Raw genomic sequence first — 6,000 nt, forward strand, 5'->3', positions numbered from 1 at the left:
AGAAACCAAAGACTGGAACTGAGGGAAGTCGGGGGGTGGGGTTTGTGGGGGGGGAGGGAGGAAAAATGGGGGGGGAGAACAAGGATGATATGTTTTTGGATAATATGTCTTGTTATAATTTTGAATAATAATTAAAAAAAAACTAAAAGAGTTATGCAACCCCTGAACCTAAGAGATAAGTAATTATACAACCTTTAGAAGACATCCGAAGGCAGTCCTGTATAGGGACATTTTAAAATGTCTAATGTTTTATTATATTTTTACATATGTTGGAAGCCGCTCAGAGTGGCTGGGGCAACCCAGAATCTCTAGCCATTTTGGAAATAAAATTACAGGAAAAGATGTGCTGGTCCCCTCAATGCAATTTCTTTGACATCAGACATGAGCATGGTGGGGATCTTGTATATTTTTCTGGAAGCTGCAGTTAGTCACCTTTTCAAAGCCACAATTTCAAGAATTCCCTTGTTTGTTAAAGAGCTGATTGTTAAAGCACCCTGGAAATTGTAATTCTGTGCTGGGAATAGTTGTTCCCTACCACCTTTTTGCCCCCTTAACAAACTGCAGTTCCCATTCTTTGGGGACTTTAAATATCCATGACTATTTAAAGCAGTCTAATGATGCTTCACCTATATAGATGAGTTATATCCTTTTTAAAAAAAAGCAGACTGATTCAGATGAATTGAACTTAAGATGGAGCATATGAGAAACAGAGAGAGATTGAAATTCATAGTCTTTCATTCCACTGTTCCCAGGATTCATTGGGGGGAAGCAATGGTGATTGAGTTAATGGATACTGTCGGTGGTACCCAGGTCCGGATTTAGGTTTGATGAGGCCCTAAGCTGCTGAAGGTAATGGGGCCCTTTATATGTCTAGCTGTCCTTTGTCAACAACAAATTGTCACTGTTTTTTGTGTTGAATATATGCTATACAGTAATTCATAGACCTAATAGGTATCAAAAGCCAATTGCACATAACAAAATATGTATTTTATCAAAGTACGGTAACTCTTGAACTGAAATACAATTAAGAAGAAGTATCTTAATAGTGAAATAATTATTAAGCTCTAACTTAAAATGATTTTTTTATTCATAGCAAACGTAATAATGCAAACACATTGGCATTTGGCAATAACAAAAGTAGCTTTAGAAACACAATGTACAAAGACCCATAATCTAGTCTCTAGAAACTTGCTATAACATGAAATAATAATAGGTGTAAATATATGATGCAAACTATGAATAATTATAAATAGCATTATTAATATGTAATTAAGTGTTACAACCTGTACAATGCAATTGTAGTTAATACAGTGCATTTTTTTATAACATCAGTATCACCGTAGTAGTCCACACTGTTCATTGGGACAGCAGACCTTATTTGTCCCCCCCCCCCTTATATTTTGGAAATGTACATCCAGGTTTTCCCCTTTAATTTTTTGGGGGGACCCCCAAGAGAGTGGGGCCCTAAGCTATAGCTTGTTTAGCTTATGCGTAAATCTGGCACTGGTGGTGCCTGGTCAGCTGAATAGTGTGAACCTCACAGGGCAATTCCAGAGTCAGCAATCTTAACAGGAGAAAAACCCACAAGCAACCTTGTGGTTAGAGGATCATCTCCCTGCTTTGATGCCTTCCGCTGGTGTCAGGTGTTGGCTGTTTGGGTTTCCTGCTAGAGGATTCTTGTTGGCTTTCCAAAATTGTTGACAAGATCAGAAGAAACCAACAAAGCAAGTTAAGTGCCATGACCCCATGCAATCCTGCATTCCAGCATTAATTGAGCCGCTTTGCCCTGCTTGTAATTATTTGCCCATAAAGAAAATTGTAGTGTGTGCTTGTTAAAATGCTCAGTTTATTTAATTCAAATTGTCTGAATGTTTTTTCCCAGGGTTTAATGCAAGACAAGCTTAAAGTTTGCACAGGTTTTACTTAATCATCCCTCCTTGACTTTTCTTAACATATATTTCAAATTTGTGAGTTACACAATTCTCAAGGTTATATTTCCTATAAGGAGCAAGCAAAAATTGCACAGAAAGGGGCCTCTCGCGTATGCAATCCAATGTAAACAAGCAGAGCTCGCACAGCTTTGCCACTGGTCTCCCCAGCCTCTAGTCTATGGGCAGAGCAGGACTGGTGTCAAAACTCTGTGGAACATCTTCCCTCCTGCTGAATGAGAGAGGAGAGGCATTCTGCCACCCTGCTTTGCTGCCAGGCAGAGAGGGGAGATCTCCCTCACATACACCTGGTGGTGTGACGCATCTTTCCATTGGCAAGGAATCTCAGCTAGAGCATCCATGACAGATGGCCACCCAACCTCTGCTTCAAAACTTCCAAGGAAGGAGAGTCCACAGCCTCCCAAGGAAGACAATTCCACTGTCAAACAACTCCTACTGTCAGAAAGTTCTTCCTGATGTTTAGTCAAACTCTCCTTTCTTGTAACTTCAATCCATTGGTCTGAGTCCTAGCCTCCAAAGCAGGAGAAAACAAGCTTGTTCCCTCTTCCATGTGACAGCCCTTGAGATATTTGAAGATGGATATCATCTCTCCTCTCAGTCTCCTCTTTTCCAGGCTAAACATGCCCAGCTCCTTCAACCTTTCCTTTTAAGGCTTGGTTTCCAGTCCCTCTGTCATCTTGGTCACCCTCCTCTGCACACATTCCAGCTTGTCAACATGTATCTGAAATAGTGGCACCCAGAACTGTACATAGTATTTCAAGTGTGGTCTGACCAATGCAGAATAGAGTGATAATATTACTTCCTTTGATCAGGACACTATATTTCTGTTGATGCAGCCTAATCCCAGATTCCAACCCTACTATCCAGTATAAAGATTTACTTCTCTTTCTACTGGTAGTAGCACATTTAGTGATAGTGTATCACTGGAAATCCCAGGGGGAGCTACCTCTTGAGACATGGTTCAATAATATTTGGGATATAGCTGGTTCAGAATGACTGCTGGGCTCAGAAGAGTTGCAAGTGGTGTTATAAAGGGAAATACCTTTGGTGAAACTTGGTCTCCACTTTTTTATATGTAAGGGGAAAAGAAAGTAAAGCTATTCCATCAGCCTCACAAACCTGTCTGTGGGGAACCTATATGGACTGCCAACGTTTTAAGATCATGGAAAATAACACCATAAACTTAATGCTATGTTCTTTTCTTTCCAGTGACTGTATTGTATAATAAATATTATTATTTTAGAAAAGAACTAAGTCCCTATGAGTTCAATGGGATTTTTTCTCTGGAATGTTCCTGATCATTCTCAAAGTTTCTGTTGTTGTTGTTGTTTCTTTTCCCCCCTGACAGGGACTCAAGGCAGCTCACAGCTACAATCTTATTCTGTTCCATTTATCTGTTGAAGGTGTTTCACATGATTCCTTCCCTCACACATTTTTTCTTTTCAACAATCTTGCGAGGTAGATTTGGTGGAGAGGTTGTAATTGGCTCAAGGTGGCAGGTGTATATGACGCCTATCTGGGTGGGAGATCAAACATGGGAGAAGCTTCCTGGTGTAGAATAGAACGTACCAATGTTCATCTGAGAAATGTTGGAGAGTATGCCATGGGGCTATATGGGCTTTTGGTCTGAACTAGCAGGCCTTTTCTCACATTTGTGAAGAGAATGCTGGGGTTGGAGAACCATAATGATGTAAAAGAGGCCAGCTAGATGAGTTGTAGCTTAGTGTTACCTTGGGTAAACTATTTCTTCCAGGCTACTCTCTCCTGACGAGAGAGAGAGAGAGAGAGAGAGAGAGAGAGAGAGAGAGAGAGAGAGAGAGAGAGAGACTGACTCTGTCATTAACTTGATGCTGCCTTGACAGCTAAGTTGTAAGTGATAAAGATCAAGTCAACAGAGCATGATTTTGTCCCTTGTCTCTTCTCTCTCTCTTTCACACATGCACACACACACACAAACACATCAAGACAAGCTGCTGATACACCGATTTGGGGAAATTAACATTAATCATTTTACATTTTGGGCAGGACAGGTTTCTTACCAGTATAATTAGAGTGCTCATTCCCTTAATCGGGGTTCTGATCTCTCAAAATTAGTTTGACAGAAACAAGCAAATTAAACAGCAGGTATGTCACCATGTTTAAGCTCCAGGGCACCCCCAAACACGTGGATTGTCTGGGTTTGATTTTGTTTTGCTGAGAGTGAGAAAAGGAAATGAATGAAGAGGCAAGATATTTCGTGTGTGTGCTTTGCCCCCCAGTAGATGTGCCCCTCAAGATCTCCCACCCACACTATGCAAATTGGGCTTGTTTTATTTTATTTTATTTATTTATTAAAAAATGAGTCCCTTTTATGGATGGGAGAGAAAATTGGCACAGATCACAATCAAAGGGAAGCCTACCTAAATTACATTGCTGAAACAATAAGCAAAGCATACTCCGAAATTTGCACTTCTCTGAATTTTGCAGTGCTGTTGTAAAATTGTGTATATTGTATGTAAGTTCAGAGCAATGCTGATTAATTTTCCTGAAGGCGCTTTTTTAAATGATGATGATGTTAATTAAATAATAATAATAATAATAATAATAATAATAATAATAATAATAATAATTTCACAACTTTATATACAAATGTGGATAACGGAAGTTAACACTGGATAAAGGAGAGACTGAAATGGATAGCTTCACTTATCCCTAGAACTAATGAAGACTTACCCAGTGTAGACCCAGTGAAATTGATTGATTACTCTGATGGCCCTGAGTACCTTGTCCACTTATGTCAGTATGTCTACTATGATTAAGACTTATTTGAATAAAAACCAATAATCTCCCTTCCATCATACATCTCTGTTGCTGCCACATAATACCTGTTTCACAGCTGTGAGAATTCTGGGATGTTGCCAAGAATCCTTTATTGTCCCCTATGCTCCATCAGCGCTGATACATTGTCAAGATGGATGCTCTCTCTGCCTTCCCTTATAGCTCAATCCTTAGAATGCCCAGGTAGGACTGGGGATTGTCACCTGCCTGAAACCCTGGAGATGCCTGTCAATGTAATCAGCACTGAGCTATATGGACCCCAGTGTTCTGTCTTGGTAGAAAGCACTTTTCTACATTGGGAGCCAAGCTATGTTTCTCTGCTTCTAGAAAGATGCATTGCTGATCTCTTCAAAATGGTATCCATTGGGTATTATATCTGAATGAACTTCAACAAGGATATCTAGAGGTATCCATGTCTTTAATGGCACATGCCAAATATTCTAAGGCAAACATAAAGCATAGAGCTGGAGAGAAGCCCGACTACTTCAATTATTTCAATTATATTTTCGTATGTTTTATTTGCATGTGTGTCAATGGGTCTTTATTCTCCTCCTACCACAAATATCAGTCTGGGTAGGCCAGCCAAGCAAAGCAAGGGGCCCTTAGGCAGACTGTTCCCACAGTCTCAAAGTTTCAAAGAAAAATGTTTATAGAAATATAGGAAGCTGCTTTAGATCAAGTCAGGCCATTGGTTCTAGCCAGGCCATTGGTTCTAGCTCGTATTGTCTATGTTGATTGGCAGTGTTGATTCAGGGTTCTGTATGGTGGTTTCTCTCAGCCCTACCTGGAAAAGTTAGGGGTTGAATCTGAGAGCTTCTGCATTCAAAGCATGTACTTGGCATTGGTGCTGGAAGATGGCACCAAATAGGGAGAGTTCTGGGAGCCAGACAGAGAGGCTGAGATGGCTACATTTGGCCCCTGAGATTTCCAGACCCTTGGTCTACACTGACCAGGAGCAACTGTCCAGGGTTTCAGAATGGCAGTTAAGAAAAATGTACAAAACCGGTTCAAATTTGTGTTGGAAATGTAAGGAAAAAGAAGGGACTTTTTATCATATGTGGTAGGATTGTAGTAAAATTTTTTAAAAAATAGAGAAATGATATACAATGAGTTGAAGAAAATGTTCCAATTAACATTTGTAAAAAAAACCCTGAAGCTTTCTTGTTAGGGATTGTAGGAAAAGATCTGCCAAGGGAATTAAAAAAAAAATTCATGTATGCGACAACGGCAGCAA

Source organism: Podarcis melisellensis (assembly GCF_964234715.1).
Source record: "Podarcis melisellensis genome assembly, chromosome: 16".
Lineage (NCBI taxonomy): Eukaryota > Metazoa > Chordata > Lepidosauria > Squamata > Lacertidae > Podarcis > Podarcis melisellensis.